The sequence below is a fragment of the Benincasa hispida genome, chromosome 5 (assembly GCF_027475165.1).
Source record: "Benincasa hispida cultivar pf3 chromosome 5, pf3_genome.v1.1, whole genome shotgun sequence".
In the NCBI taxonomy this organism is placed as follows: domain Eukaryota; kingdom Viridiplantae; phylum Streptophyta; class Magnoliopsida; order Cucurbitales; family Cucurbitaceae; genus Benincasa; species Benincasa hispida.
Window position 1 is genome coordinate 5,495,873 of NC_143482.1, and position 12,528 is coordinate 5,508,400.

Here is a 12,528-nt window from a genome sequence, read left to right on the forward strand (position 1 = left end):
ATGTCATAATGTCTTTGGAAAGATTTGCTTCTTCTCAAAGGTACTCTTGTATAAAAGTTCCTTCATGAGGCAATTGCTCTATAGCAAAATCCTTTGCCCTATCCACCTCTAAACCCTTTTCGAAGACCTTATACCCTAGCACAATACCTTCCCTGACCATGAAATGACATTTCTCTCAATTCAAAACAAGGTTAGTGTCCTAGCACCTCTGCAAAACACATGAATGGTTAGCTAAACGTGAAACAAAAGAAGACCCAAACACTAAAAATTGTCCACAAAAACCTTTATTATCTCCTCTGTTAATCCATGAAAAATGGCAATCATGCACCTACAAAAAGCGGCTAGTGTATTACATAGCCTTAATGGCATCCTTCTGAAAGTGAATGTCCTATATGAACATGTGAATGTCATCTTCTCTTGATCTTCAGGAGTGATGGCAATCTAGTTATAAACTGAGAAACCATCAAGAAAGCAATAGTAAGGATAACTAGCTAACCTATCTAACATCTGGGCACGCGCGAGTAAGTGATCGTGTAGTAAATTCGAGCTATCGTATAGTCTTTGATTTTACTAAGCGATAGGCAGCAAATTAACCGTGATCTTTGCAAAATTAAAATAATTTTAATTTTATTCTTCAGATATAAAAACCGATTGGAACTTCCCACTAAAGCATGGTTACGGAGAAAACGGCATGCACAATTATCCCATAATTGTCAAAATAAAATAATAAATATAATCATATTATATTAATTAACCTATACTTTAATTTCATATATCAACCATAGTGTTTTCTCCTCCACTAGATATAAATCATATTTGTATCCATTTTCCTCTAATTAATGTATCTCATACATAAAGTCAATCATATCATATATAATTAACCAGTTCAATCATATCATATATAATCAAACTCCCTCTTATCAATTTGAACATTTCAAACTAACCCAAAACTTATTCTCGACTTGAATCCATTGAACTACCAAGGGAACCTTATGGACCTATGGTTCGAAGCTCCAACGATACGTGAATAGCTGACTAAACTCTTCAGCGACGAGATCCACCATCTCTTAACTGCCAGGCATTCCACTAAAGACCGATAGCTGAACTATCCTTACCATAGATATATTTATGTGTCCATCGGATATAACAAATCAATAGTACGATAACCCTTCATAGATGCTCATAAGTACAATTGGGCCAATTTACCGTTTTGCCCCTGTAGTTACATATAACTTCTTAAGTACCACTAATCCCTTTAATAAACAATATAACATGGTTCTATTATGTATGGACACCTCTTGGGCCATAAGAAGATGTGTGGCGCCACATCGTTCAAGCCCCAGGATCAGCCCTTAAATGAGCAATCTATCTATTTACCCCTGCTTCTGGGAAGGAATGAATTCCATCTCGTGTTGCTGAATTCCCAGCTCTCAAATCAGATGAATCCCCATAGTTGTAGGTGAGTCGGCGACCTGGCCACTCTCACCCATGCAAATCAAAAGACCGCTCACAATGGCAAGAGTTCTCAACTCACTCAGGATTGAGGTCATGTTACCTATGGTCATCCTAGTGAAGTGAAGTCTCTGTCATGAATGGCATTATATAACGAGACGTTAACACTTCGTAGTTAGATCTTATACAAACTCTTTGTATAGGATGCCCCCGCTCGCATGTTTCCACACGAATGATCAGGATCAGACCATCTATAGCAAGTCACAACCACATTCACCTGCCCCTATGGAACATTTGCATGGAACATTTGCATTTTGATGCATGTCGTTCGGCCTATGCGATGCGCCAAGCACATTCCAAGGGTGTAAGATGGCCATCTTTTCTGAGTATCTTGAAGATTCCGTAGAAATTTTCATGGACGACTTCTTAGTGTATAGACAAACATACGAAGTCTGTCTCAATAATCTAGAGAAGATACTGAGAAAATGTGAAGAGACGGACTTAGTGCTGAATTGGGAGAAATGTCACTTCATGGTGAAGGAAGGTATTGTGCTCGGGCACAAAGACTCCAAGGATGGGCTGGAGGTGGATAAGGCGAAGATTGAGGCGATTGTAAAGCTTCCACCTCCAGCAAATGTGAAGGCTGTCAAGAGCTTCTTAGGACATGCAGGCTTTTATCGAAGTTTTGTGAAGGACTTTTCAAAGATTGCGCGACCATTGAGTGCGTTGCTGGAGGGAGAAAAAACGTTTGACTTTGACAAACAATGCCTCAATGCATTCAAGATTTGAAGAACGCATTAATAACTGCACGTGTGTTGATCACACCAGACTAGACACAACCCTTTGAACTAATGTGCGATGCAAGCGGTTATACGATGGGACGGTGTTGGCGCAAAACAAGAAACAATGCTACACCTCATCGCATATGCGAGTAGAACCTTGAACCCTGCTCAAACAAATTACACTACCACAGAAAAAGAACTGCTTGCGATGATCTTTGCGCTGGAGAAATTCAAAGCTTACTTACTGGGATCCAAGGTAATCGTACACACTGACCGCTCGGTGATCAAGTATTTGATGACAAAAAAATATGCGAAGCCGAGGTTCATTCGATGGGTTCTTTGATAACGGGAAGAAACGCACGTTATCATAGTACTAAGTTCTTAAACAATGTTGAATTGCATTGATGAAATATGTTAAATTGCATCCATTAAGCATAAATTCTATAATATTGCGGTTGCATGCGAACAACGCAATAGAGCAGTTGATCTTTACATTTTTGTGTAGAAAATGCATTAACGCAATGCATAGATTGCGATCGTAGGAATACATTGGTCGACCACAACTTCACCGTAATACTTTGTGTTGATTATCCTCGCAAACATTCGCCCAAGAAGAATCACCGTAACTTGGTCAGCATAACATGGTGGGCAAATTCGGGTGAAAGGATAATTAAGAGCGATGGAATAGAAAGCTGATGACAGTCGGATCCAAATTAAGTTGACAGCCGATAATCGTCACAAAGTACATTCAGCTTGGTCGGTAGCAGTCATCCGACGCATCAATCAGGAAATAAAGCTATCCCATCTGTACAACCGGGAGAGAGAAGCTGCCTTTCACCATGGAAACTCTATAAATACCAAGTGCATTCTTCAGGGAAGGGGTTAAACAGTCAATTACTTCGTCACCTTACAAGTTTACATCTCTGTCCATAGTTTTCTTCCATTTTTAAGGCAGGTGCGTGGAAGAAGGTGTACCGATAGATCGTTCCGGGAAGCTTGGGAAAGCACTGAAAGCTACAAGATAGAGAGAGGGTCGACGCCTGCGAAAGAAGGAACATTTGTAGATCAGAATAAAGATTTAGTGTAAAAAGCCTCGGTCAGCAAGGAATTGCTACTAGGCTCTCTACCTTTACTTTCTATTGTCATTTTGTACTCAACTCACTTATAAGAATGGAATGTTTTTCTCTATATCTGTTCACTCTCTGTTATTTATGCTTGAGTAGCTAAATTAGTTGATTGGGTTGAGAAGTAGTTAGCTAGCATATCGAGGGAATCTTCATCTTTGCGATTATCTTGTTTATGTATGCTTCATTCGTCTATTAGAGATACTCGGGAGGGTAGTCTAAAGACAGGATCTAGACTTAGGAAGGTCAGGTCAGAATCTAGGTTTGGAAGAACCAGATTAGAACGCATAAACGGGAGATAGGCGCTTAGGAATGAGCATTATTTGTTATTAACGCATCGCATGCATATTAGCAATAAGATATGATTGTATGCGGTTACCTTGCTTTCATGCATTTTGCATCAACGCATACGACAAGAGTAGGAACTTAGGGATAAGCTCTATGGACATTTTGACTTCAACACTTGCGTCCTAGACTTAGGAGCATCACATTTACATTGGGAAATGACTTACTGTGCATGGTTGTAACATGATCGGAAGGTTTGATGCATTATCGAGTAACGCTAGCTAAAGATCTACTCAACTCGTTTATCTATTACTCATTGCATCTATCAACGCAACTATCTTTCTCAAATCCGCCGCCTTTATTTACTTCTTTTTCATCAACGCAACAACACACTCAAAACTTATTTATTTACTTGGTTACCACAAAGTTTTCATAAATATTACAAACGTAACTATTTTCACAAGTTCCTGTTCGACCATGAACTTACAAGGAAACTCAGGGGAATTTACACTTGAATTCTGCTGGGGAAACATGAGTGCACAACGCAATCCACCAATGCATATCATCCATATTTCCATTCATAAAATAACGCATCATTCTCCTCCTTCAACAATTCAATATGAAAATCATTGATCGCAAGGGGACGGAGAACCAGGTTGCAGACCATTTATCAAGATGGGAAAATCCAGAAGTCGACCGCAACCAGTCGAAGGTGAAGGCAACTTTCCTAGATGAGAAGCTATTTAAAATTGAAGAATTACCATAGTATTCGAACGTGGTTAATTTTCTAGTTTGCAAACAATTTCCTGAGGACTAAACAGCCTACCAAAAGAGGTGGCTCAGACATGAATGTAAATCATATTATTGGGATGAGCCGAATCTTCATAAGAGAGGTTCAGACTAGATTTTGCACCTATGCGTACCAGATGTTGCTCACCAAAAGAAGTTCGACTAACGTTGTTCCCATTTTCTCTCTGTGATCAAGCTAGGAACTAGATTTATTCACTCAAACCAGGAGAGATTACTTCTGGGGAGCAGGTAGTGGAGAAATTCATGAAAAAGTATTTTCCACCTACCGAGAACGCAAGACAAAAAAAGCTTACTACTAATTTTGAACAAGATATGGACGAATCGCTCAGCGATGCTTGGGCGAGGTTTAAAAGGTTGGTCCGAGATTATCCGCATAATCGGCTACCAGACTGCCTTCAAATGGAAATTTTCTATCACGGTTTGAATCCTGCTTCGCAGACCACTACCAATGCAGAATCCGCTGGTGGTCTGCTTGATAAAACTTACAAGGAGACGAAGAATATTCTGGACCGCATCTCCAAGAACCATGAAGTCTAGCAAGAGAGTGACCAGAGATTAAGACTCAAAGATTCTGAAACAAATAACGGTGCCATTATTTCATTACAAAACCAAATGACCGCAATGATGAATTTGATTCAAGGAATAGCGATCAGCAGCCCAACATCGCAAGGTGGGCAAATTAATGCAATAAGTAAAACATCGCAAGGTGTGCGACTTGCGGTGATGGGCATGCGATGGAAGACAAAATCCATAGTCTATATTTTGTGAAGAATAATCCCTTTTCAAATACTTACAATCTTGGGTGGAGAAACCACTCCAATTTTTCTTGGAAGAATCAACAACAAAATTTTCAATCTGTGGCGCAAAAAGAAAGGCCACCAAGATTCTTTCAACGCAACAACGGTCAGCAGAGTAACCAAGCAAGTAGCTCACAAAAACCAACACAATCTTCTTCACTAGAGAGCCTATTGAAGCAATATATAGAGAAAAACAAGACAGTTCTTCAAAGTCAGGCTACGTCCATCTGCAACCTTGAATTGCAAATGGGCCAGGTTGCAAATGAGCTGAAGAGTCGACCACAAGGGGCGTTGCCAAGTTCAACTGAGCTTCCACGCAACCCAGGGGGATCAGGTAAAGAGCAATGTCAGGTTGTGACATTGCGCAGTGGAAAGACTATGGAGGGAGAAAAGAAGGATCAGAGTAGAACAACTTCCATATCAAATGAGCCTGAGATTGCAGTAATGCAAGAAGAAGAAAGAGAAATTGAAGAAGTGGAACCTGAGGTTGCATCGACCTCAAAGACAAATGAAATGGAAACCGTGAAAGTCCAGTTACCACCTTTCCCTCAGAGGCTAAGAAGAAGAAAAATGAAGAGGTACAGTACCAATGCTTCTTATCTATGTTAAGCAATTACATGTTAACATTCCTTTCAATGAAGTGATTGAGGAAATGCCTGCCTATGCCAAGTTTCTAAAGGACGTGGTAACTAAGAAGAAAGGCACTGGAAAATTTTCCACGGTGGAATTAACGCAAAGTACCAAATCCATACTCCCACCGAAGATGAGCGATTTTGGGAGTTTTACTATTCCTTGCTCCATAGGAGGACTCTATATTGGGCAAGCCGTGTGTGACTTAGAGACCAGCATAAATTTGATGTCGCTGTCAATCTTTCGACAATTAAATGTGGGGCAACTTGTGCCCACTTACGTGACTCTCCAATTGGCTAACAGATCTCTGGTTCATCCCAAAGAGGTGAGGGATGTGTTGATCACGATTGATAAATTTATTTTGCTAGCTGACTTCATCATCCAAGATTATGAGGCCGACAAAGATGTGCCCATCATTTCGAGGCAACCTTTCCTATCAACGGGTCGTGCTCAAATTAATGTGCACAAGGGAGAAATCACTTTGAACATAAATGGACAGAAGCTCAAATTTAATATAATTCGTGCCATGAAATTCCTGAATGAGGAAGACCTACAAGATTCTGACGATGACTTGAATTTGATTGAAGAAGAAAAGTCTGATGAAGAGTGTGAAGAAAAGGATGTCAATGCATCCGTAGCTGTCTGCAATGCGATCGTGGCAAAAAAACAACAAAGAAGAAGAAATGATCACAACGCAGGAAGAAGAACCAAAAGAAGAAAGAAAAACAACGCATCCTTCCCTGGTGGAACCACCAACAGTTGAACTGAAGACCCTACCAATACATTTGAAGTACGCATTTCTGGGGCAGAATGAGAAGCTGCCAGTGATAATTTCCTCTGCACTCAACAAAGATCAAGAGAATGCATTGATGAGCATTCTCAAGAAACATGTGCCAGCAATTGACTGGACGTTCGCTGACATCAGAGGAATTAGTCCCGCGTACTGCATGCACCACATTCGTCTTGAGGACGACCACAAAGCAACTATTGAAAATCAATGTATACTTAACCCTGCGATGAAGGAGGTCATCAAGAAGAAGATTATCAAATGGCTGGATGCGGACATTATCTATCCCATTGCAGATAGCACGTGGATTAGCCCCGTGCAATGTGTGCCGAAGAAGGGCGGAATGACGGTAGTCCCCAATAAAAACAATGAATTAATACCGCAAAGAACCATCACTGGATGGCGCATATATATGGACTACCGCAAATTGAATGTTGCCACAAAGAAAGATCACTTCCCTCTGCCATTCATTGATCAAATGCTAGACAGACTAACAGGAAATGATTTCTACTGCTTCTTGGATGGATATACCGGGTACAATCAAATAATGATAGCTCTTAAAGACCAAGAAAAGACCACATTCACCTGCCCATATGGGACATTCGCTTTTCGCCACATGCCATTTGGCCTCTGCAATGCGCCGAGCACGTTCTAGAGGTGCATGATGGCGATCTTTTCAGATTTTCACGAGGACTGAGTGGAAATATTTATGGATGACTTCTCCGTTTATGGGAACACTTATGAAGTCTGCCTGGCCAATTTGGAGAAAATTTTGAAAAGATGAGAAGAGACGAGCTCAATTGGGAAAAATGTGACTTCATGGTGAAAGAGGGTACAGTGTTGGGACACAAAGTCTCCCGAGAAAGGTTGGAAGTGGACAAAGCAAAGATTGACGCAATTGAAAAGCTTCCACCTCCAACCAGCGTGAAGGCTGTGCGAAGCTTCTTGGGGCATGCTGGATTCTATAGACGATTCGTTAAAGACTTTTCTAAGATTGCACGACCACTGAGTGCGTTGTTAGAGGGGATAGAAAGTTTGAATTTGACAAAATTGCCTCAACGCATTCTGAGTTTTAAAAGATGCGTTAATTACCGCGCTCATCTTGATTGCGCCGGATTGGACACTATCGTTCGAAATCATGTGCGATGCAAGCGAGTATGCGATGGGAGCCACATTAGCGCAAAAGAAGAAAACTATTTTTCACCCTATCGCATATGCAAGTAAAACTCTGAACCCTACTCAAATCAATTATACCACCACTGGAAAAGAACTCCTGGCTATGATTTTTGGGTTGGAAAAATTTCGGGCATATCTATTGGGAACCAAGGTACTCATTCACACTAATCACTCGACAATCAAATATTTAATGAAAAAGAAAGATGCAAAGCTGAGATTGATCAGATGGGTTCTCCTCCTTCACGAATTCGATATTGAAATAATTGATCGGAAGGGGACAAAGAATCAAGTTGTAGATCACTTGTCCAGACTAGAAAATCCCGAGGTTGACCGCAATAAATTTGAAGTGAGTGCTACGTTTCTGGATGAGCAGCTGTTTCACATAGAAGAATTGCCCTGGTATGTGGATATCGTTAATTATTTGGTTTGTGAACAATTTCCTAAAGATTACACATACCATCAACAGAAGAAGCTCAAGCATGAATGCAAACATTATTATTGGGATGAGTCGAATCTGTATAAAAAAATATGCAGACCAAATCATTCGATTATGCTTACCAAACGCCGCTCAACAACGCATATTGTCATAATGCCATGATTTGCCATATGGAGGGCACTTTAGAGGACAACGTACTGTAGCTAAAGTTTTGCAAAGTGGATTCTTTTGGCCTTCATTATTTAAGGATGTTGCTAACTACTCAATGAAATGTGATTAGTGTCAACACACCGACAACATTTCATGGAAGAACACAATGCCAATGAACACTATCTTGGAGCTGGAATTATTTGACGTTTGGGGGATTGATTTCATGGGACCATTCCCTCCTTCGCATGGCAAGTATTATATCTTATTGGTCGTCGATTATGTTTCCAAGTGGGTAGAGGCAATTGCATGCGCCGCAGGTGATGCGGCGGTAGTCTCCCAGTTCCTCAAGAAAAATATTTTCACTCGTTTTGGCACTCCCCGTGCCATCATAAGTTATGAAGGATCACACTTTGTTAACCACAATATAAAGGAGCTGCTGTGCAAGTACAATATCCTCCACAAGGTGACTACTGCATACCATCCGCAAACAAATGGTTAGGCTGAACTATCCAATCGTGAAATTAAATTGATACTTGAGAAGGTGGTAAAACCTTCACGGAAAGATTGCGCGATGAAGCTTGATGATGCATTGTAGGCATATCGGACCGCATTTAAAACACCTATAGGTATGTCTCCATATGCGTTGGTATTTGGCAAGGCGTGTCATTTGCCGTTGGGATCATAAAGCATTGTGGGTGGTTAAGAAACTGAATTTTGGTTTGAAAAAAGTAGGGGAAGTGCGAAAACTGTAGCTGGTCGAGCTAGAAGAATGGAGGGTCAACACATATGAGAATGCAAAGATTTATAAAGAGTGCACCAAGCGCTGGCATGATAAACGCATATGCACTAGAAACCTCCAAGTCGGGCAAAAGATCTTACTCTTCAATTCGAAATGGCGGCTCTTCCTGGGAAAATTAAAATCGCACTAGTCTGGCCCATTCATCATCAAAGCAATATTTTCACATGGTGCGGTGGAACTGAACACCAAGGATGGCAGTCGAACATTTAAATTTAATGGACAACGGATAAAGGCATATTGCAGAGGAGATTTCCAGCCAGAAATAGTCTCCGCAAATTTGAAAAACCCGGATTATCCCTTACTCAACTCTTGAACATTTAACTCTTCGTCATTTTATTGTTATCAGTATTTCACTTATTTTTTCTCAAAAAGAAAAAAAAAATTGTTGTTTTGTTTTAAAATCGTTTGACCCTCTCTTTGTTTGTTTACAAGGATTAAGGCACAGGATTGCGAAGAAGCAAATGATCTCATTCCGTCACCGCAGTCCAAAGGAGCAAAGATCGCCGCAAGGATGGATGCATTAATACACAATGCGGGCAACAACACAAAATTTGGGGGTGTACTCTTCCTTATCTTTCTTTCAAATTTTGCGTTATCCCATTGCATTTTAAGTTTTATCACCACATCCTCCTTAATCACAGCATGTTGTTTCTTTGCCAAGTATGATTTCAATGATGAAAAATATACATCTATTTCTTTCATATACACTAGAGTCAACTTAGTCTTAAAATAGTCACCTCATGAAATATTTCTAGAAGTTAGGGGTTTACTAGTTTTCTTTCAAACTCTCTTTACAAGCATTCTATGACCATCACATGACCTATTTTAATTTCTTTTGACAATGAGGACATTGTCGCATTTTAAAATTGTGGGTGAGGTATTTATTTTCGACCTTTTTATAATATATATATATATACATTTAAGAATAACGACTCCATTGTCAACCCAATGGAAAACCCATGTTGATAAGAGTTAAGTTGTGAAAGGCACTTACCCATAGTTAGATATCCGCATGACACACATGGGGGCAAGCCAAAACGAAATTAAGTCACTAGGATCAACGCATAAATCAATGACTGCAACTCCACTGCCAAATCAGTATGAGTTTAGTCTGAGAAAGAATGCATTGCTAGTAGTTAGAAGTCCGCATGACAAACATGGGGGCAAGCCAAAACGAAGGCAAGGCATTCGGATCATCGCAAGGTCAGAAAAAATAACAATAAAGAAAATTTATGTGCAAGGATAAAATCATTTGACACCCCGAAAGAAAATTGTCTTTTAAAATAAATCATGCGATGTTTCGGAATTTAGTAAAGTCCTTTTGAAAGTTAAGCTTGTAATTCCTAAGTCCTAGAAATATTTTAGGAAGAGACTTGAATAAGACTTAAGGAAATTCTGGCATATAGGATTTAAACGAAGTATCCTTGAGAAATCTAGGGAAAGAATACTTTGTGATTAACTTGCTAAAGAAATATTTAGCTTATGCTTGAAGACAAGCATTGTTTAAATTTGAGGGTGTGATAACGGGCAGAAATGCACGTTATCATAGTACTAAGTTCTTAAACAATGTTGAATTGCATTGATGAAATATGTTAAATTGCGTCTATTAAGCATAAATTCTATAATATTGTAGTTGCATGCGTCCAACGCATTAGAGCAGTTGATCTTTACATTTTTGTATAGAAAATGCGTTAACGTAATGCAGAGATTGCGATCGTAGGAATACATTGGTCGAGCGCAACTTCACCGTAATACCTTGTGTTGATCGTGCTCGCAAACATTCGCCCAAGAAGAATCACCGCAACTTGATCAGCGCAACATGGTGGGCGCATTCGGGTGAAAGGATAATTAAGAGCGATGGGACAAAAAGCTGATGACAGTCAGATCCAAATTAAGTTGACAGCCGATAACGGTCACAAAGTACATTCAGTTGGGTCGGTAGCAATCATCTGACGCATCAATCAGGAAATAAAGTTATCCCATCTGTACAACCAGGAGAGAGAAGCCGCCTTTCACCATAGAAACTCTATAAATACCAAGTGCATTCTTTAGAGAAGGGGTTAAGTAGTCAATTACTTCGTCACCTTACAAGTTCACATATCTGTCCATAGTTTTCTTCCATTTTTAAGGCGGATGCGTGGAAGAAGGTGTGCCGGTAGATCGTTCCGGGAAGCTTGGGAAAGCACTGAAAGCTCTAAGACAGAGAGAGGGTCGACGCCTACGGAAGCAGGAACATTTGTAGATCAGAATAGAGATTTAGTGTAAAAAGCCTTGGTCAGTAACGAATTGTTACCAGGCTCTCTACCTTTACTTTCCATTGTCATTTTGTACTCAACTCAGTTATAAGAATGGAATGTTTTTCTCTATATCTGTTCACTCTCTGTTATTTATGCATGAGTAGCTAAATTAGTTGATTGGGTTGAGAAGTAGTTAGCTAGCATAACGAGGGAATCTTCATCTTTGTGATTATCTTGTTTATTTATGCTTCATTCGTCTATTAGAGATACTCGGGAGGGTAGTCTAAAGACGGGATCTAGACTTCGGAAGGTCAGGTCAGAATCTAGGTTTGGAAAAACCAGATTAGAACGCATAAACAGGAGATAGGCGCTTAGGAATGAGCATTATTTGTTATTAACGCATCGCATGCATATTAGCAATAAGATATAATTGTATGCGATCACCTTGCTTTCATGCATTTTGCATCAACGCATAGGACAAGAGTAGGAACTTAGGGATAAGCTCTATGGACATTTTGCCTTCAAGACTTGCGTCCTAGACTTAGGAGCATCGCATTTACGTTGGGAAATGACTTACTGTGCATGGTTGTAACATGATCGCAAGGTTTGACGCATTCTCGAGTAACGCTAGCTACAGATCTACTCAACTCATTTATCGCATACTCATTGCATCTATCAACGCAACTATCTTTCTCAAATCCGCCGCCTTTATTTACTTCTTTTTCATCAACGCAACAACACACTCAAAACTTATTTATTTACTTGGTTACCACAAAGTTTTCATAAATATTACAAACGTAACTATTTTCACAAGTTCCTGTGTTCGACCCTGGACTTACCAGGAAACTCAGGGGAATTTACACTTGAATTCCGCTAGGGAAACTTGAGTGCACAACGCAATCCATCAACGCATATCATCCATATTTTCATTCATAAAATAACGCATCATTCTCCTCCTTCAAGAATTCAATATGGAAATCATTGATCGCAAGGGGACGGAGAACCAGGTTGCAGACCATTTATCAAGATGGGAAAATCCAGAAGTCAACCGCAACCAGTCGAA